Genomic DNA, 21,151 nt, shown 5'->3' on the forward strand with positions numbered 1-21,151 from the left:
CTATTATTATTTTGGGAGGAAGAAGCATTGTCCATATTGAAAATAATGGGAATTTCTATATACTTGTATAGTATAAGAGCAGAGGAATCTGTACATGTCAATACTTAACAATACCTGTTCCTTATGCCTTCCAGTCTGTATTCTAAGAAAAATGTAGTCCAAGATATATGCGTTTAACTGGAAAAACAGGAGTGACAGGATATACAGCTGTCCCCGATAATAAAAAGGTCGGCGAATAGTTCACCTAAAGCCAGTACGACAGAGCAGCTGCTTCGTTGCTGATCTTCAGAAGTGTATACTCGTCAGGGTGGTGAGTATATCAACACTTGTTTTTAGGAGTAAAAGAAAAAAAAGATGTAATAAAAATGGCGGGGGATATAAAGTATTTTAATCAATCTGGTAATTCAGGGGTTAATGTGGCTACAAAGAAATGTAGTTTATAACAGGTCAAGGCCAGTGCTGCTATACAACGAGGGCTTAATTGGGGGGCTATCACTGATGGCCCACTAAAAGTGGAACATGTATAGGTTGGAAGGCTATAGACGATAGCCAGATCCGGGGCTGTCAGCCTCAAAGAAATCCCTAATATTTTTGAAATATCACTTGCGGATCACGGAGGTGATAAACCCCTTAGTCAGAAGGCTTTATAAAAATGAGGATATCATGTGATGACATCTACTCTGAAGAATAACATTTAGATCAGGGGTTTTCAACCTTTTTTCTCGTGGGTAACCACACAGTGCTCGGTTGCTGAAGCACCCTTAAAACAGGACACGGTCACAAAAAACAAGGGGCAGAGAGACTGTCATAGGAGAAAGAGATAGGCAGTCTGAGGGGGCAGGGAGTCACAGGAGTCTGAGGGGGCAGGGAGTCACATGAATCGGAAGAGGCAGGGAGTCACAGGAGTCTGAGGGGGCAGGGAGTCACATGAATCGGAAGAGGCAGGGAGTCACAGGAGTCTGAGGGGGCAGGGAGTCACAGGAGTCAGAGGGGGCAGGGAGTCACAGGAGTCAGAGGGGACAGGGAGTCACAGGAGTCAGAGGGGGCAGGGAGTCACAGGAATCTGAGGGGGCAGGAGTCACAGGAGTCTGAGGGGGCAGGGAGTCACAGGAGTCTGAGGGGGCAGGGAGTCACAGAAGTCTGAGGAGGCATGGAGTCACAGGAATCTGAGGGGGCAGGGAGTCACAGAAGTCTGAGGAGGCATGGAGTCACATGAATCGGAAGGGGCAGGGAGTCACAGGAGTCTGAGTGGGCAGGGAGTCACATGAATCGGAAGAGGCAGGGAGTCACAGGAGTCTGAGGGGGCAGGGAGTCACAGGAGTCAGAGGGGACAGGGAGTCACAGGAGTCAGAGGGGGCAGAGAGTCACAGGAATCTGAGGGGGCAGGAGTCACAGGAGTCTGAGGGGGCAGGGAGTCACAGGAGTCTGAGGGGGCAGGGAGTCACATAAATCTGAGGGGGCAGGGAGTCACAGAAGTCTGAGGAGGCATTGAGTCACAGGAATCTGAAGGGGCAGGGAGTCACAGGAGTCTGAGGGGGCAGGGAGTCACATGAATCGGAAGGGGCAGGGAGTCACAGGAGTCTGAGAGGGCAGGGAGTCACAGGAATCTGAGGGGACAGGGAGTCACAGGAGTCAGAGGGGGCAGGGAGTCACAGGAGTCAGAGGGGGCAGGGAGTCACAGGAATCTGAGAGGGCAGGGAGTCACAGGAGTCAGAGGGGGCAGGGAGTCACAGGAGTCAGAGGGGGCAGGGAGTCACAGGAATCTGAGGGGGCAGGGAGTCACAGAAGTCTGAGGGGGCAGGGAGTCACAGGAGTCAGAGGGGGCAGAGAGTCACAGGAATCTGAGGGGGCAGGGAGTCAAATGAATCAGAAAGGGCAGGGTGTCACAGGAGTCTGAGGGGGCAGGGAGTCACAGGAATCTGAGGGGGCAGGGAGTCACAGGAATCTGAGGGGGCAGGGAGTCACAGGAGTCTGAGGGGGCAGGGAGTCACGGGAGTCTGAGGGGGCAGGGAGTCACAGGAGTCAGAGGAGGCAGGGAGTCACATGAATCGGAAGGGGCAGGGAGTCACAGGAATCTGAGGGGGCAGGGAGTCACAGGAGTCTGAGGGGGCAGGGAGTCACAGGAGCCTGAGGGGGCAGGGAGTCACAGGAATCTGAGGGGGCAGGGAGTCACAGGAATCTGAGGGGGCAGGGAGTCACAGGAATCTGAGGGGGCAGGGAGTCACAGGAGTCTGAGGGGGCAGGGAGTCACAGGAGTCAGAGGGGGCAGGGAGTCACAGGAATCTGAGGAGGAAGGGAGTCACGGGAGTCTGAGGGGGCAGGGAGTCACGGGAGTCTGAGGGGGCAGGGAGTCACAGGAGTCAGAGGCAGGGAGTCACATGAATCGGAAGGGGCAGGGAGTCACAGGAGTCTGAGGGGGCAGGGAGTCACAGGAGTCTGAGGGGGCAGGGAGTCACAGGAGTCTGAGGGGGCAGGGAGTCACAGGAATCTGAGGGGGCAGGGAGTCACAGGAGTCTGATGGGGCAGGGAGTCACAGGAGTCTGATGGGGCAGGGAGTCACAGGAATCTGAGGGGGCAGGGAGTCACAGGAGTCTGAGGGGGCAGGGAGTCACAGGAGTCTGAGGGGGCAGGGAGTCACATAAATCTGAGGGGGCAGGGAGTCACATAAATCTGAGGGGGCAGGGAGTCACAGGAATCTGAGGGGGCAGGGAGTCATAGGAGTCTGAGAGGGCAGGGAGTCACAGGAGTCTGAGGGGGCAGGGAGTCACAGGAATCTGAGGGGGCAGGGAGTCACAGGAATCTGAGGGGGCAGGGAGTCACAGGAGTCTGAGGGGGCAGGGAGTCACAGGAATCTGAGGGGGCAGGGAGTCACAGGAGCCTGAGGGGGCAGGGAGTCACAGGAATCTGAGGGGGCAGGGAGTCACAGGAGTCTGATGGGGCAGGGAGTCACAGGAATCTGAGGGGGCAGGGAGTCACAGGAGTCTGAGGGGGCAGGGAGTCACAGGAGTCTGAGGGGGCAGGGAGTCACATAAATCTGAGGGGGCAGGGAGTCACATAAATCTGAGGGGGCAGGGAGTCACAGGAATCTGAGGGGGCAGGGAGTCACAGGAGCCTGAGGGGGCAGGGAGTCACAGGAATCTGAGGGGGCAGGGAGTCACATAAATCTGAGGGGGCAGGGAGTCACATAAATCTGAGGGGGCAGGGAGTCACAGGAATCTGAGGGGGCAGGGAGTCACAGGAATCTGAGGGGGCAGGGAGTCACAGGAGTCACATAAATCTGAGGGGGCAGGGAGTCACATAAATCTGAGGGGGCAGGGAGTCACAGGAATCTGAGGGGGCAGGGAGTCACAGGAATCTGAGGGGGCAGGGAGTCACAGGAGTCTGATGGGGCAGGGAGTCACAGCAATCTGAGGGGGCAGGGAGTCACAGGAGTCTGAGGGGGCAGGGAGTCACAGGAGTCTGAGGGGGCAGGGAGTCACATAAATCTGAGGGGGCAGGGAGTCACATAAATCTGAGGGGGCAGGGAGTCACAGGAATCTGAGGGGGCAGGGAGTCACAGGAGCCTGAGGGGGCAGGGAGTCACAGGAGTCTGAGGGGGCAGGGAGTCACATAAATCTGAGGGGGCAGGGAGTCACATAAATCTGAGGGGGCAGGGAGTCACAGGAATCTGAGGGGGCAGGGAGTCACAGGAGCCTGAGGGGGCAGGGAGTCACAGGAATCTGAGGGGGCAGGGAGTCACAGGAGTCTGATGGGGCAGGGAGTCACAGGAATCTGAGGGGGCAGGGAGTCACAGGAGTCTGAGGGGGCAGGGAGTCACAGGAGTCTGAGGGGGCAGGGAGTCACATAAATCTGAGGGGGCAGGGAGTCACATAAATCTGAGGGGGCAGGGAGTCACAGGAATCTGAGGGGGCAGGGAGTCATAGGAGTCTGAGAGGGCAGGGAGTCACAGGAGTCTGAGGGGGCAGGGAGTCACAGGAATCTGAGGGGGCAGGGAGTCACAGGAATCTGAGGGGGCAGGGAGTCACAGGAGTCTGAGGGGGCAGGGAGTCACAGGAATCTGAGGGGGCAGGGAGTCACAGGAGCCTGAGGGGGCAGGGAGTCACAGGAATCTGAGGGGGCAGGGAGTCACAGGAGCCTGAGGGGGCAGGGAGTCACAGGAATCTGAGGGGGCAGGGAGTCACAGGAGCCTGAGGGGGCAGGGAGTCACAGGAGCCTGAGGGGGCAGGGAGTCACAGGAATCTGAGGGGGCAGGGAGTCACATGAATCGGAAGGGGCAGGGAGTCACAGGAATCTGAGGGGGCAGGGAGTCACAGGAGTCTGAGGGGGCAGGGAGTCACAGGAGCCTGAGAGGGCAGGGAGTCACAGGAATCTGAGGGGGCAGGGAGTCACAGGAATCTGAGGGGGCAGGGAGTCACAGGAGTCTGAGGGGGCAGGGAGTCACAGGAGTCTGAGGGGGCAGGGAGTCACAGGAGTCAGAGGGGGCAGGGAGTCACAGGAATCTGAGGAGGAAGGGAGTCACGGGAGTCTGAGGGGGCAGGGAGTCACGGGAGTCTGAGGGGGCAGGGAGTCACAGGAGTCAGAGGCAGGGAGTCACATGAATCGGAAGGGGCAGGGAGTCACAGGAGTCTGAGGGGGCAGGGAGTCACAGGAGTCTGAGGGGGCAGGGAGTCACAGGAGTCTGAGGGGGCAGGGAGTCACAGGAATCTGAGGGGGCAGGGAGTCACAGGAGTCTGATGGGGCAGGGAGTCACAGGAGTCTGATGGGGCAGGGAGTCACAGGAATCTGAGGGGGCAGGGAGTCACAGGAGTCTGAGGGGGCAGGGAGTCACAGGAGTCTGAGGGGGCAGGGAGTCACATAAATCTGAGGGGGCAGGGAGTCACAGGAATCTGAGGGGGCAGGGAGTCACAGGAGTCTGAGAGGGCAGGGAGTCACAGGAGTCTGAGGGGGCAGGGAGTCACAGGAATCTGAGGGGGCAGGTAGTCACAGGAGCCTGAGGGGGCAGGGAGTCACAGGAATCTGAGGGGGCAGGGAGTCACAGGAGTCTGAGGGTGCAGGGAGTCACAGGAATCTGAGGGGGCAGGGAGTCACAGGAGCCTGAGGGGGCAGGGAGTCACAGGAATCTGAGGGGGCAGGGAGTCACAGGAATCTGAGGGGGCAGGGAGTCACAGGAGCCTGAGGGGGCAGGGAGTCACAGGAATCTGAGGGGGCAGGGAGTCACAGGAGCCTGAGGGGGCAGGGAGTCACAGGAGCCTGAGGGGGCAGGGAGTCACAGGAATCTGAGGGGGCAGGGAGTCACAGGAGCCTGAGGGGGCAGGGAGTCACAGGAATCTGAGGGGGCAGGGAGTCACAGGAGTCTGAGGGGGCAGGGAGTCACAGGAGCCTGAGGGGGCAGGGAGTCACAGGAATCTGAGGGGGCAGGGAGTCACAGGAATCTGAGGGGGCAGAGAGTCACATGAATCTGAGGAGGGAGTCACAGAAAACACACACACCAACACAGCAGTCACAGAACCCCCCCCCCCCCTCTATTGCCCATGCTGCTTCCTCCTCCTCTGCTTGGCCACACCCTGCAGACTCATGACCCCGCCTCCTGATTGTCTGCTGCTGGGTAATGCAGCCAATCAGGATAGAGGAAACTTCCCGCTCTCTCCCTGCTCTGGGAGAACGGGGAGATCCCGCGGAACCCTTCTGATCCTCACAGAATCCCAGGGTGCCGCGGAACCCCGATTGGGAAACACTGGTTTAGATATTTATACTTGTTGCAAGGAGATGGGTGCAATAGGGCCAAACACGAGGTTTAGGAGGTGGCAAGGGGGCAGATATCCATTTATCACTCAAATTTAGGAGCACGCCCGTCAAAATGAGTATTATTCCATTCCGCAAACTCGCCTGAACCTATTGATAGGACTCACGTGGGTATAAGGGTTATGGCCATAAAGTTATGAGGCCTTTTATATATTGATACAAAGAAAAAAAGGTGTGATTTTAGGTGCTCCTTTCTGAGAGAAAATCAAGTGCAATTATACTGTATTAACCAATACAAATATATATATATATATATATATATATATATATATATATATATATACTGTATAGTGCTCAATAAAAATATATATATATACTGTATAGTGCTCAATAAAAATATATATATATACTGTATAGTGCTCAATAAAAATATATATATCCGTGCAAATGTGTTTGTTAAGGTTATTAAGTGGTATAAAATCGTAGCTTAACCCTTTTGTAGAGACGGTCCAATTCTCTTTAGATGGATCTTCAAAGATAGGTTTTGGGGAGCGCAGATACCACCGTATATGAAAAAAATATAAACAATATATAGTGTAGTATTTTCTAAAATAGGAGACATCTTTGGTAAAAACAGAAATGGGGACTCACATTTTCCCAGTGAATCAACAGCAATGGTTTAACCCGATGGATGGTCAGCTCAGGTGGACACAGCGCGTTTGTCCCCAATATAAGAAGAACACACTCTTAGTGCAACATTGTTAGTTACTGTCACATAAGATGTTTTTATTGTACTGCCAAGGTAGGGAATACATTTTTGCATGTGATCCAGCCTCCATCCATTTTTTAGGTTGTGCACCGCTACTTTCTTCCTACACCTCATTGTCAGTCACACATCCCCCTCCACTGCAGAGCAGGTGAGTGTCTAAGGCTGACAGTGTGAGAGATGTGTGCAGAGGAACATTTACTGGAGACCGATTAGGGTGAAATTAATATAAGGCTTTATTGCCTGTTCCTTTAACAATGTAAACACAAAACATAAAAGAAAAACCTGCTCCACTTTGGAGAATAACTAGACAGTATTGTATATGCTCTATCTAACTGGGTGGGTAGCTAGGCTGATTATCACCCCAAACAAATATATATATCAGAGCAGGATGTAATTTCTCTTCAGAAGGACTTGGAGAGACTGGAAATGTGGGCAGGTAAATGGCAGATGAGGTTTAATACAGATAAATGTAAGGTTATGCATTTGGGATTCAAGAATAAACAGGCAACTTACAAATTAAATGGGGATAAATTGGGGGAATCCTTGATGGAGAAGGATTTAGGAGTGCTTGTAGACAGCAGGCTTAGCAATAGTGCCCAAAGTCATGCAGTAGCTGCAAAGGCAAACATGATCTTATCTTGCATTAAACGGGCAATGGATGGAAGGGAAGTAAACATAATTATGCCCCTTTACAAAGCATTAGTAAGACCACACCTTGAATATGGAGTAACATTTTGGGCACCAATCCTAAGAAAAGACATTATGGAACTAGAGAGAGTGCAGAGAAGAGCCACCAAATTAATAAAGGGGATGGACAATCTAATTTATGAGGAGAGGCTAGCTAAATTAGATTTATTTACATTCGAAAAGAGGAGTCTAAGAGAGGATATAATAACTATATACAAATATATTTGGGGACAATATAAGGAGCTTTCAAAAGAACTATTCCTCCCACGGACAGTACAAAGGACTCGGGGGCACCCCTTTAGGTTGGAGGAAAGGAGATTTCACCAGCAACAAAGGAAAGGGTTCTTTACAGTAAGGGCAGTTACAATGTGGAATTCATTACCCATGGAGACTGTGATGGCAGATACAATAGATTTGTTCAAAAAAAGGTTGGACATCTTTATAGAAAGGAAAGGTATACAGGGATATACCAAATTAGTATACATGGGAAGGATGTTGATCCAGGGATTAATCCGATTGCCAATTATTGGAGTCGGGAAGGAATTTATTTTTCCCCTTATGAGATATCATTGGATGATATGTCACTGGGGTTTTTGTTTGCCTTCCTCTGGATCAATAAGTAAGTATAGATATAGGATAAAGTATCTGTCGTTTAAATTTAGCATATGTTGAACTTGATGGACGTATTTCTTTTTTCAACCTCATCTACTATGTAACTATGTAATATACACACACACACACACACACACACACACACACACACACACACACACACACACACACACACACACACACACACACACACACACACACACACACACACACACACACACACACACACGTCCAACAAGAAAGTCTCTTATCTGTTTCTGTGGCTGTAGGGGAAGGCCTCTCTGCTCTCCTAGGTCAGCATCCTTGTGTGCTTTGGCACTCTCTGTGTCCAGGTACTGTATAGAGGTCTTGTCCCCTTGTCTTGCATACAGTCCTGTGTGCATCAAGACTCTCTCCTCATTGCAGCACCTTGTGTGCTGAGGAAATCTCTGCAGTCCCCCTTCTCCTTATGTCAGCCCAAATGTGAGCTAAGGAAATCTCTCTCTTGTTGCTCACATCAGGCTTTTCTCAGAGTCCTAATCAGCCATGTGGAGTCTGGCTCATTGCCTGTGTGCAATAAACCAGCTCACTGCTGGATTTAGAGTCAGTTTCTCTCAAACAGTGATTCTACAAGTCCTTGTTATAGACAGACATAAGAGATAGGTATAAGTATTAATATGTCACACTTGGGTTTGTGCACTCACAGTTCACCTTTATAATAAGGGAATTCTGATACTGGCTTTGGCCAACTTTTAACAGCACCAAATGCTTTTTTATTTAACCCCTTCCGGGCATTTTTACATACAGTACCTCACAAAGTTTAGTCCACGGGACATTAAGAAATTGCATATATTCAGTGCAGGTACCCGCTAAACTGAGGTTACCTTGACGAGGTTGGCGGCTTGAATCATGTTTTGATCAAAAGATGCAACCAAATGACCCCATTGTCACACAGACAGGTTCTAAATATAAACAGGTCACTGGTATATTTTAGCCCAATTGGTAGGAGCGCAGGGTGTGCTCTTTGTTTTTCATGAAATATAATGTACAGAACTTCATAGGTTTCTTCTTCCAATGCTCACTTTTCGGAGAGACTTACTGTATGATGTTGGGAAAGCTCTGTAGAGCATAAATGAATCTATGAAGAATCCGAATGTTGTTCCCCTAGGAGGTCCCCTAGGAGGTGTCACGACATACAGTACAACGAATCTACATTCCATGCAAGACTTTTTCTAAGCAACTTTCATATATTCAATGCCAACTTGTAAGAGGTGGACACTGATCAGAGCACGAATGATGCTGGCCGGAGAACCTGGTATCCCTGCATTGTGTTCCCTGCATGTCTCTTCCCTAATCCCACTTAGTGCTCCGTATAACCGTCCTGCAAGGCTCACATTGGGGGAAAGGGGCGCATTACATTGACGTTAAGAGGTGCATGTTCAAATAGCCCCGGGTGTCAATTTAATGACAAGGAAGTCGTTTTTGGAGCTTGATACATAGCACCCCTTGTGGGTGATTCATTATCACTATACACTGCAGCATGGGCATTTTTCTGAGGGTATGCACAAATGATCTGCTGCTTTAAAGCCACATACAGTGTGAAATATTAACATTGTGTCCACGTCACGCTCAGAAGTGTTGGTGTATATTCTGTGCATGTGTCAGTGAAGCTGGTTAAAGGATCCCCCCAGCAATGAAGGGGTTACAGTGAGTGCTAGGAAATGCTTTCTGAGTCTCCCGAGGGGGATTTGCAAATCCGTTCATCTTAGCTGATGTCTCCTTTTTTCCCGTGCGAGGGAGGGGATTGTATGGGTGCTAGCCATGCACAAGCAGGAATGTTAATCCGAGAACAGTCCCAGTAACACAACCAGTACCCGCCAGCGGACTCCCTGCGAGTAATTGGCACTTAGGAACTCCAGATGGAAAAGGCCCTGCTAGGAGTGGGGTTACATGGAAACTGAAGGCAAAGAAGACAGAGAGAGACGGACAGAGTGAATGCCTCAAAAGAATCACAAAAGTAAGATTTGTACTGATTCTTTGCTCGGGCTGCTTTGTAGGTGGGATCCGACAAATCAGCCTAAAAAGATCCAGGATTTCTTGGGTGCATCTATTAAAAATGATGTAAGTATCTTAATGCATGTCATTGTGTTTTAGATGCTAGGATCTCTTCCATCCAGGCATCAGAGGAGTACAATATATCCATATGTATTTCTCACCTGCTGTCTCTGCAAGTTTCCCAACACACCACTTAGATTGTAAGCTCTCCGGGGCAGGGACTTCCTTTCCTATTGTCTGATCTTATTTACAGTACTTATTGTACTGTAATTCCCTGTACTGTATTGTCTCGCTTGTAAAGTGCCAAGTACAGCTGTAGGCGCTATACACACACACACACACACACACACACACACACACAAATGTCTATACTATACTAAAGATAAATAACTGAACTGAAATTATTTCTTAATCTAGTGTAATTTATTTACTTTAAAGGGATTTCACAAATTGTGAATGTAAATATATGTATACACACATGAAGCTCATTTTCCAGGGGTCCCTTTATAGTTATGCAGGTGCAGCATTTTTAATTTAAAAAAAAAAATGCAGATTTGTTTTCCATATCCTGTAAAATTTGGATAGGTGGTGGAAAGTATAATAAGGAGCTAATCTGGGAGAGCAGCAGTGAAAGCAGTTAAACTGATAGGATAGAGGATGGGGCAACTGAACATGAGCGCACAAATCATTGTCATCGGTTCATCTGCCTCTTCATGGCCACACCTTTCAGCTCCTGAGTCAGGTTGCAACCCTGATGTCACAGCGATGTCACAGCGATGTCACAGCAATGTCACAGCTGCATGGGGCTATGGCTCTATACCATGCACTTGTCTCTATTGCATGCAATGTATTCTATTGGCTTGCATTTGGCAGAGCCTTGTTTTTGTTGCTTGTTAAAGCAACCACTTGACCCCTTACAAGGACAGGTACCTTGTAAAAGGGACACATGGAAACCCTGGTTACTAAGAGTATTTGATGCTTGTATTTTCTCTTTGCACATGGATTATAGAAGTACGCCAGAAACCCCCAATGCTGTTTTTACTGTACAGGACCTGCACAAAACTGCTTAAAGATACCTCTGCTTTGTGAGTGAGACCCCAAACCCCAAGCATTGCTCATCACCTCGTTGTAGAGCTGGTTAAGCAATTAAAGACCTTTCTTGATCTGAATATTCTGATTATTGCCAATCATGTCTTGTGTTTGGCTTCTTTAAAAAAAAATTTTTTTAGTGTTTGTACAATGATTCTCACTCTCTTTTTAACATGTTGGAAGTCTGAGTTTTGAACACTCTGTGGTGTTAGGTTTTGTGTCAGAAATAAAAAGGCAGCTCATTCATTAAATAGGGAAACAGGTATTCGGTTTGTAATTGAATGTTTTTTTTTATATCATTTCTAAATAAGACTAAGATAAGTAACAGAAACAATGGTGAATATTTTGAAGTGAGAATTTATTTCCTTAATTTTTTCATGAAGAATGGCCTACGTAGGACGGGCAGCAGTACCCCAAAGCATTTCCTCCTTCAATGCAAAGTCTGGTAAAGTAGCAGAGGTAACCACCAAAAGACTAAATCAATGAGATGTGGGGGTTCTGGGCCACACAAAGGCATGTTAAGTCTATGAGACAACTGGTGATAAAGATCTGTGAGACTCACAGAAAATCAGCGAGAGCTGATGTATGTTTGTTGGAGCGCAAACAGTGAGAAATAAATCTATAGTGTCTATATAAAAAATTACATTATATATATATATATAGGCACAGCGGATTTTTAAACCAATTTATTCAGTAAAATATCGACGTTTCGGCCGCCACAGCGGCATTTTTCAAGAGTGAATGGCACTCTGCAATACTTCGGTTCTGTATTATTGACAGGTATTCCCTGACCCAGGAGCACCGGCATATATTTATATATTTTTTGGAGTGCAGTATAGATCTTACATTTTGCATTAACTCCACAAACTCACACACAGACTTTCCAAGGGTTCAAATAGCCAGGTTTTCTTTGTTTTGGTCCTCATTGCACTGGTGGTTCCTCGCTCTCTCCGAGAGAACAACCAGGCATTGTGCAGACGGTGTAAAATATGTACATTGCAAGGATAAGGAATCTTGGGGCAATCGCTCTCACATTTCTCAAGATAATCCCACTTTTGTCATTGTGCAGTATATGTGTGTGTCATTGTGCAGTATATGTGTGTGTCATTGTGCAGTATATGTGTGTGTGATTGTGCAGTATATGTGTGTGTGATTATCTTGAGAAATGTGAGAGCGATTGCCCGAAGATTCCTGTTCCTTGCAATGTACATATTTTACACCGTCTGCACAATGCCTGGTTGTTCTCTCGGAGAGAGCGAGGAACCACTATTGCAACGAGGACCAAAACAAAGAAAACCTGGCTATTTAAACCCTTGGAAACTCTATGGCGCCTATTCTATAAGGCTTCATTAAAAAAATCACCGGGCTGGTTACGCCGCCTGTTTTTTTGAGCGTTGCTATCACGGTATCAGAAAACCTCGATTACCTGTGATGGCAAAATTCCCAAAACGGGCGAGTAGCCGGCGAAGTGATGATCGCCTCTTTCTAAAGGGCGACCTGCAGCGATCTGGCAGGCGCATATCTCGCCAGCGATCGTAAAAAAATTATATATATTTCAATACTAGTGTAGATGAGCAGGGGGTCTCCGGAGAAGAACCGTGTTGATTTCAGGTACAGGGACCCCCTGCTTCCCGAGATACAGGCCCCATTATGGGGCGCTGGTATCACCTATCCATTTAAATGTCTCGCGTCACATGACCGTGGGAATAAAATGCATAGGAGATACCAGCGCCCCATGACGGGGCCTGTATCTCGGGAAGCAGGGGGTCCCTGTACCTGAAATCAACACGGTTCTTCTCCGGAGATCCCCTGCTCATCTACACTAGTATTCAAATTAATATTAAAACAGCTTGATTACCTTGGTGGATAGCCGCTAAGGCAATGAAGGGGTTAAACTTCAATAGCCTGTTTCTTGGGGCAGAGGGGGTAGTAGACCAAGGTGGGTGATTAGGCCTGGTTGGAAGGTTGCAGGAGGAGTTAACCTCTTCACTACCATAGTGGTGGAAACTGCTATGTAATGAAGGGGTTAACCACTCTTCACCAACCCCCCCCCCCCCCCCCCCGGAAGGCCTAAACACCCATCCTTGGGGCTACTACCCTGTCACCCAATCCCTGCACCCCCAAGAAACAAAAATAAACACAACAACCCTACTACTCACCTCCTCTACCCCCAACAAACCCCACAACACATACAGTACAGTAATTGGCAAAAAACATCTTTTTTTGGACTACCCCTTACTGTATGCTGTCTCCTTTATTAGTTCACGGACTGGTAACTAGCATCTGCCTATGCTTTGTATTAGTGTGCTGACTGGCTCTATCTATTACTTATATATATATATATCTCAAACGAATTTCCAGAGGGGAAAAAAGACACCACTCTTTGATAATCCAAAACTTGATATATTCAGATATTTTAAAAAAAAGCACACAAACAAACCCAATGTTCGGTCCTCAGAGAGGGACCTTCCTCAGGGAAATTTTTTTTTTCTTGAAATTCGTTTGCTATCATATTTCTATGGGACAAGCACCTACATTTACCCCACTACCGGAGTGCTAACTGTTGCTCTATTTTATATAATATATGTTGAGTAGAGAGTGGTTTCTCTAAGAGAGAAGCGTGAGGTTAATGTTGCCCACGGGCCATAAAGCATTAATATATATTGAAGTTTTATCTGGAGTGTCCCATTGTGGGCCACTAAGGGGGGAGGGTCCCGCCATAGCACATACAGATGGTGGATATATTGGGGTTACCCTCAAATTATACAGTATCATCACAATCTCTTCAGGCATCACTGGCCGTCTGTAATCCCAAACTGTGTGTGGCCTTATATTGAGCCACAAAGAGCAGAGCATGTTACTTATTTTCCATACAGGTAACAGGTAACACTAACTTGCATTAGTCAATTCACTTGATAGTCAATTTACTTTAGCATGTTCTCTCTACAGCCTAGGAAAGGGGTAGGCTTGATGCATGATGGTGGAGAGGACTGTTCGGCTTGGGAAGGACTGATGATGCCAAATATGTTGGGATGCTTCCCCCCACCCCCATCTTTATGAATTGGTTTAGTGAAGCAAACTGCTGTTCCCCATACACATATTGAATTAGCCTAGCCATGTCTAAACTACTATAGCTTGTTGGCTATTACAGGCGGCCCTCGGTTATCCCCCATGGAATCTGTCCTGGAAAGTAACGTTGGATGGTGAAAGTGTTGTAAAGTGAGTCCCATGTTAATCAGCGGCGGTGAGCGTCGGACAAGGCATTCCGGCGTCGGAAAATGTCCCCATGGGATTGCACTGTGACGCGTCGGATATGCCGTCCGTTGTCAAGTGAAACAACGGATAGCGAAGACCGCCTGTACATCCCTTCTGGCGCATCTCCCGGCATTACACGGTTATAGTTGTTCTCTGTCTCTACTGCTTGTATGATGGTTTCTTTTTAGGAGATACATACAAGAACATTAAGATTAGCCTAGGGTGAACTCAAAAACATTTTCCAGTTTTAGTCAAGGGCGTTTGGATGTAAGAGATGTTAAACCTCTCAGTCTGAAGCACCCCCAAATTCTGGGTACTAAACCTGTCCATAATCCCCCAAATCTTTGGTTCACAACATCCAGTTTCTCAATATAATGTTTAATATATCTCGTATTGACATCGTACTTACTGAAGGCTTCAAGAGCAGCCCACGGGCACACGGCATATACTATAGTGTATACTACAGTCAGAGCGCATAGCTACACTATTGCCGTTATTATTATAATAATAAATAGTATCTTTTAATCCCAACTCCTCTTACAATTAGGCTTTACAGTTTGTCATGAGAGATGTGTGAAATGCCGCGTTCACAATTTGTCCTTTTTGCGTTGCAATAAAAGCCGCGGATGAGTCTGGTTTTGCCAGCAACGCCAAGCTTTACGGTAATGCACATTGCAATTTTGTTTTGCGTAATGCTCTAAAATCGCGACATTGGCTTGATGTTGAGACTAAGAATCGGGCGCACACGTGTTTCGTTCGCAGTCTGGTGATGTTCTGCTGAACTCTGACTAATTTCGCAACATAATATATATCATATAATTATTGATTTTGCAATATTATTTGGTTCCACAAATGCCTAGAATTTGGCGAACGCATATTAGACACGGCCACAGCTAGGGTGGGGGCCTGCGAGCGAATGTATGCTGGAGAATAAGTGGTTAAACGTTTGAAAAGTAAGTAGTTAAAAGTTGTGTGCGTGTCTCTCTCTGTCCTGTGCGTGTCTCTCTCTGTCCTGTGTATGTCCTGTGTGTGTGTGTCTGTGTGAGAGTCTCCTGTGTTTGTGTCTCTCTGTCCTGTGTGTGTGTGTGTGTGTGTGTGTGTCTCTGTCCTGTGTGTGTGTCTCTCTGTCCTGTGTGTGTGTGTGTCTCTGTCCTGTGTGTGTGTCTCTCTGTCCTGTGTGTGTGTGTGTGTCTCTGTCCTGTGTGTGTGTCTCTCTGTCCTGTGTGTGTGTGTGTGTGTCTCTGTCCTGTGTGTGTGTGTCTCTGTCCTGTGTGTGTCACTCTGTCCTGTGTGTGTGTGTGTGTGTGTGTGTGTGTCTCTGTCCTGTGTGTGTCTCTCTGTCCTGTGTATGTGTGTCTCTCTCTGTCCTGTGTGTCTCTCTCTGTCCTGTGTGTGTGTCTCTTTGTCATGTGTATGTGTTTCTGCCCCGTTTGTTTCTCTCCTGTGACACTCTCTGTCCTGTGTCTTTTGTGACTGACTGTCCTGTTGTAGGGGTGACTCAGAAACTGAGCACTGGGATTAGGGGTGCCCTGGGATAAAACAAAAGTTGAAAACCACTGCCACAGAGATGGCTTTGTGTTCTCTGTTCTCTCCCTCTTCTCTCCCACAGACAGAAAGTGGGAAGAACTCCTATGATTACAGTAAGTAGCACCAAGAAACCTCCAACCCCCATTTACTACTATTATTGAACATACCACTTGCCATTAGAACTGACCGGACCACCAGCAAAAGATTTTTCTTGTACAGGGGTCCCCCCATTTAGCTTGTTCCATTGTATTTTGTACAAGTGCGATTTTAACCAAGGAAGCTCAATGCACCATACAGTACCATCTCCGTGTTCTAAATAACATTAGAAATCAAACATTATCCGATATCCCAATCATTTCATTAGCCGTTGGATAACTCCTAGGGTGCACATTTGTATTCTTCTATATTTACAAGCTTACGGTTGGATAAGGATGTAAACTTGCGTTAGAATTTTGCATTAATTGGTGTTACAACAACTTCTAACTAACATATTAAAAGTAAAGACAGGAAGAGGTTAATGTAGTAATTCTTGCTCCTAACATACAGATGTGACAATAGTGGAGCATGTCCATATTAAGCCATTGTTCTGATGCAGGGTTGTCTATGTCCCGGGCCTGGCTGCCTCATGCCGGTAGCTGGGGTATTAGCTCCTGTCACACAACATTTCTGTGTATTTGATGTATGTGTCCTTGCATATAAGCTGCTTTTCCATACTGTGCTACTGTATGCATCTTGTACCTGAATTGTTTGGACAGCTGTTTGAATGAGTCCAGCTGTGCTAAATCCCTGCTGTGTTTCTGGGCCAGGCTGCTACTAGGAGTCTGGTTAACTAGTCCCCGGTGCTGGATCCCAGCAGCAGGATAACTGGCAGTATTTACTGGTACAGTCTTCATGTTCCGCTTAGCACTTTATAGCCATGTGACTCTCTGCCTAACCACACTGTTACCTGGGACTGATGGCTGATCAGAACCGCTGGGCCCACCTAATCTACCCATTTAATTGCAGGTCCGTTTATTTCATATTTAAGGTAGGTAAAAAAAAAGTCACATTTGCCAAGTTAAAAAAAAAAAGTAATGTTTGGGATTTGTTCTACGTGCGTGTGCGGAAACGTTTGCTTTGATGAACTACAGCGTCAGCGCCTGTGCATAGTGCGCGTATCAGCGCCTGGTGCACGTATCAGCGCCTGGTGCACGTATCAGTGCCTGCGAGTATCAGCGCCTGTGCATAGTGCACGTATCAGTGCCTGCGCGTATCTGCGCCTGGTGCACGTATCAGTGCCTGCGCATATCAGCGCCTGTGCATAGTGCGCGTATCAGCGCCTGGTGCACGTATCAGCGCCTGCGCGTATCAGCACCTGTGCATAGTGCGCGTATCAGCGCCTGGTGCACGTATCAGTGCCTGCGCGTATCAGCGCCTGTGCATAGTGCGCGTATCAGCGCCTGTGCATAGTGTGCGTATCAGCGCCTGTGCATAGTGCGCGTATCAGCGCCTGGTGCACGTATCAGTGCCTGCGCGTATCAGCGCCTGCGCATAGTGCGCGTATCAGCGCCTGGTGCACGTATCACCGCCTGCGCGTATCAGCGCCTGTGCATAGTGCGCGTATCAGCGCCTGGTGCACGTATCAGCGCCTGCGCGTATCAGCGCCTGTGTATAGTGCGCGTATCAGCGCCTGGTGCACGTATCAGCGCCTGTGCATAGTGCGCGTATCAGCGCCTGGTGCACATATCAGTGCCTGCGCGTATCAGCGCCTGTGCATAGTGCGCGTATCAGCGCCTGGTGCACGTATCAGCGCCTGCGCATATCAGCGCCTGTGCATGTATCAGTGCCTGCGCGTATCAGCGCCTGTGCATAGTGCGTGTATCAGCGCCTGGTGCACGTATCAGCGCCTGCGCATATCAGCGCCTGTGCATGTATCAGCGCCTGCGCGTATCAGCGCCTGTGCATAGTGCGTGTATCAGCGCCTGGTGCACGTATCAGCGCATGCGCATATCAGCGCCTGCGCATAGTGCGCGTATCAGCGCCTGCGCATAGTGCGCATATCAGCGCCTGCGCATAGTGCGCGTATCAGCGCCTTCGCATAGTGCGCGTATCAGCGCCTGCGCATAGTGCGCGTATGAGCGTAAAAGAATAGAGTGCGCAACCCAAAAAGACACCTTAACTGTGTTAAATTTATATTAGAATGTATACCGTGTTGAAATAACCCTTTTATACAAGTGTATAATAAAGCAATAATATTGCTAATAAGGTAATCCTCTACTGTGGAAGTGATAAAAATACCATACAAGACCGTTGGTATAGCGTATGCTGCTGTAATCAACGAGTGGCTCGGCACTCACACAAACTATGAGAAAAAGGACAAAAAAGCGCAAAACGCAAATAGTGAAGTATGTCAATAAACAGTGTTTTAGTAAAAAGGTGAGTATTTTGCGTACATCAGATTATAAGAATATAAGCATTCACGTGCTACCACACTGTAGTCATCAGGAGTAAGGATCTCAATGGTGCAGTCTCAGTGGATCGCCTCCTGTTGCTATTAGGATAGTCACTGCGTCTCTCACAATCGAAGCTTCTCACGGTCAGCAGCTGCGATCCTCTAGGTCCCAGATTCAGCACGCCAATGGGGACATCTGTTGTTTGGGGAACGCTGTTTGCTTGCTGCAGCTACGAGAGTCTCTTTGGATGACAACGCACGTGTGGGCAGGAGCGCTCTCACTGCGATCAGAGCGGCCGGTATACAGCGACAGTGTTCAGTCCCAACACTCGCGCGCTCCAATGACGTCACTGGTGGGATGCACAATGCACGTACAACGCACTCGAGCCGTTTGGAAAGGCCGTGAGTGTAGAGAATAACTCACGCACATAGATAATACTGGCAATAGGTATAAAAGGTACCATAACCGTTAAAACTTAATCCAACGCGTTTCGAAGCTAACACTGCTTCTTCTTCAGGGATCCCAGGGCAGAACTTCTCTCCTCCAACTCCCACATAACAAGAGACCCCACATCCTCACAGGAACTGGCTACTAAATAGAGTCAGCCCCACCCCTCATGATGTCAACAGGACCTCCTTTCTGTCTCATGCCTGCAGCAGAGTCAGGGACCTGCATCTATCACTCAGGGCAGGGCGTGAAGGGGGAAAACCCATGATTACTACTGGCGCCTGACTCTAACAGGACTTAACACAGTAGGAGAAAGATATATAGCCCGTTCTGTTTACAGGGGGCTACACTCTCCCTCTGGTGGAATCCAATGGTCCCCACTTGGACCTAACTTTAGCAGTACCATCCTGCGGTGAACAAACCTGGGAAACAAAACACATCATGGCAATTTGTTAAGCATAACATATACCACATGAGGTAGTATCACGAAAACCCTTTCACTCCCAACGGGGAGAACCCTAATAGTAATGCTTCGGATCAGGTTTCCTTACTTTTCTTCCATTGTGGTCCGTAATGGTCACAAAGAAGGACTGTACCGACCCATGCTCTGGCCGATATATTACACTGTGCATGTATATGCACCGTCCTATTCTCCAGATCCTGACCAACTCACTGATCCGGTCCTCATTATGGTAACCTGCTTTACCAAATTTTGTCCTCAAATATTCTTGCACGGCTTCTCGGAGCCAACTGTCTCTTTGCTCCTCAATCTCCTGCATTATAGGCTCAGGCACATAGGGGTATTTGTACCCATGGGACTGTCTGTACCTAGCCACTATGGCTCTGTCTGCTCTGCTCAACTTCGTGAGTTTCTTATGGCGACCTGCCCTGCTTGGCAGTACCCAGAACTCTGGTTCTGTAGGGGCAATGTCATCGTACAAAATACTGGGCCCCATGGGCAGAATTAGCTTCTGCTCTATCTCCCGATACCTGTGGTCTATTTCGTCCGCCACCTCCTGAGGAGTATAGGCACCTGCACCTGCACCTGCACCTGCCGCCCACCAATAATCATCTATGTTGCTACGGATGAGTAAGAACCTGGTGCGATCCATACCTGCGTGGTACCCAGTAAATAAGGGGGCCCACCACTTGTCACGGTGCTCGTACTCGGATATGGGGCTAGTGTTCTCTACCTCAGACTCTGCTTGGGGTGAGACACCGGACGTCCCCGCCTCTGTAGAGCGCGAGCAATCTCTCCTCCCTTTGGCGTTGAAATACCTTGTAGGGTTCATCTTGTGAACCACCTCACTAACAGACCCAGCCTCTGCTGGAGTGTGGGACCCTCGGGCCCTCCCTCTAGCTGCAGGAGAAAAAGGCACAGGGTTAGGCACACGTATCACACTGGCATATGGTATTTCCCCATCAGACCCCTCATCGCTCAATTCCCAGTCCCGCACATCTCTGGAATATTTGGGGTACTTGCTCAATTTATCCCTGCTAGGTCCCGGTGACAACACTCATGACGGGGCAGGGGCAGTGGCCGGGGCGATGGAGCTAGGGGTTGGGGCAATGTTCAAGTCAGTGTCCAGCAAGCGGGTAATACCGCGACCAGTGGGCGCTTTCTTGGTTGCTTTCTCCGCCATGCTTCGCGCTTCTCGGGATGGGCCTCGGCTCTTCAGGGTGGCCATTGCAGCTGCCATGGCAACTCTCCGTGGGGAGAACAGCGCTCCCAGGCCCCGTTTCCCGTCGGACCCGGAAGTGACGTCATCGCCGGTGCCCGCGGAATCTCCATCCGCTCCGTGGTCACGCACCGGAAGTGCGTCGAAGACCGGAAGGGGCGGTGGTGGAGCATCCGGTTCGCGGATGGACAAGTAGGCCGCAAGCCTCTTTCTCGTCCTCTGCAGGTGTCGTCTTCGCCTGGCGGAAGTAAGGGGGTGGTGGAGTCTCCTTACCGCTCCGCTGCAAGCTGCTGTGCTCGGGGTCCTCTGGAGTCGTCTCGGACGCCTTTTCTGTCGCACTGGGAGTCACCACGGCCGTGGGACTGCTACGGGCCTCAGGCCGCACCAGCACTCGCCGTCGGAAGGTGTCTTGACTCATCTGCTCCTCTTTATTACCGCTGGGGTGGTTCGCCGGTAGGCGCATCGCCACCGATGGTACGCCGACCTCTTCCTCCGAGGATATTACTATCGGATCCTCCGCAAGGGAGTCACCAGGTTCTTGGGCGATACCGCTAGTGGGTATTGGTATGAAACGGGCCCGCTCCGGTACCTCCACTGCGGTCGCGCTCATCTCCGCTGAGGGTTCTCTCGGCTCTGTAGCTTGCTGGGCCTTGGTTCTTCCCGCATGGTTGAAACAGGGAACTAGGGCAGCCTTGTCTTTCGTCTACGCCACCTCCGTTAGTGTTCCCGGAGAGGCACCCCGCGGGGTCTCGATCAGTGGCCATGGCTCGTTAGGCCACAGGTAGTACGTGCCGCATTGAGGGCATCGTGCCTTAGTGCTTGGGACCACTCTGGGTATCACACAGTGGACGCACAGACACCGGAGGTATTCGTGGCCC

At 49.1% G+C, this 21,151-nt stretch overlaps 1 protein-coding gene across 3 annotated transcripts in view; it reads left to right on the plus strand.

Moving 5' to 3' along the window:
* Positions 1–243: 243 nt before the first annotated feature.
* The window catches only part of NOS1 (nitric oxide synthase 1), a 197,413-nt gene continuing 176,505 nt past the window's right edge, over positions 244–21,151 (plus strand). Inside the window, exon 1 of one of the 3 annotated variants that reach the window (XM_075568100.1) lies at positions 244–310. The gene's annotated coding sequence lies outside the window, so the exon portion shown is untranslated. Of the gene's footprint in view, positions 311–9,513; positions 9,911–21,151 lie in introns of those variants that run through there. The other 2 variants (XM_075568103.1, XM_075568102.1) reach the window with 2 other exon arrangements.

Source organism: Ascaphus truei, chromosome 13, assembly GCF_040206685.1.
Source record: "Ascaphus truei isolate aAscTru1 chromosome 13, aAscTru1.hap1, whole genome shotgun sequence".
NCBI lineage: Eukaryota > Metazoa > Chordata > Amphibia > Anura > Ascaphidae > Ascaphus > Ascaphus truei.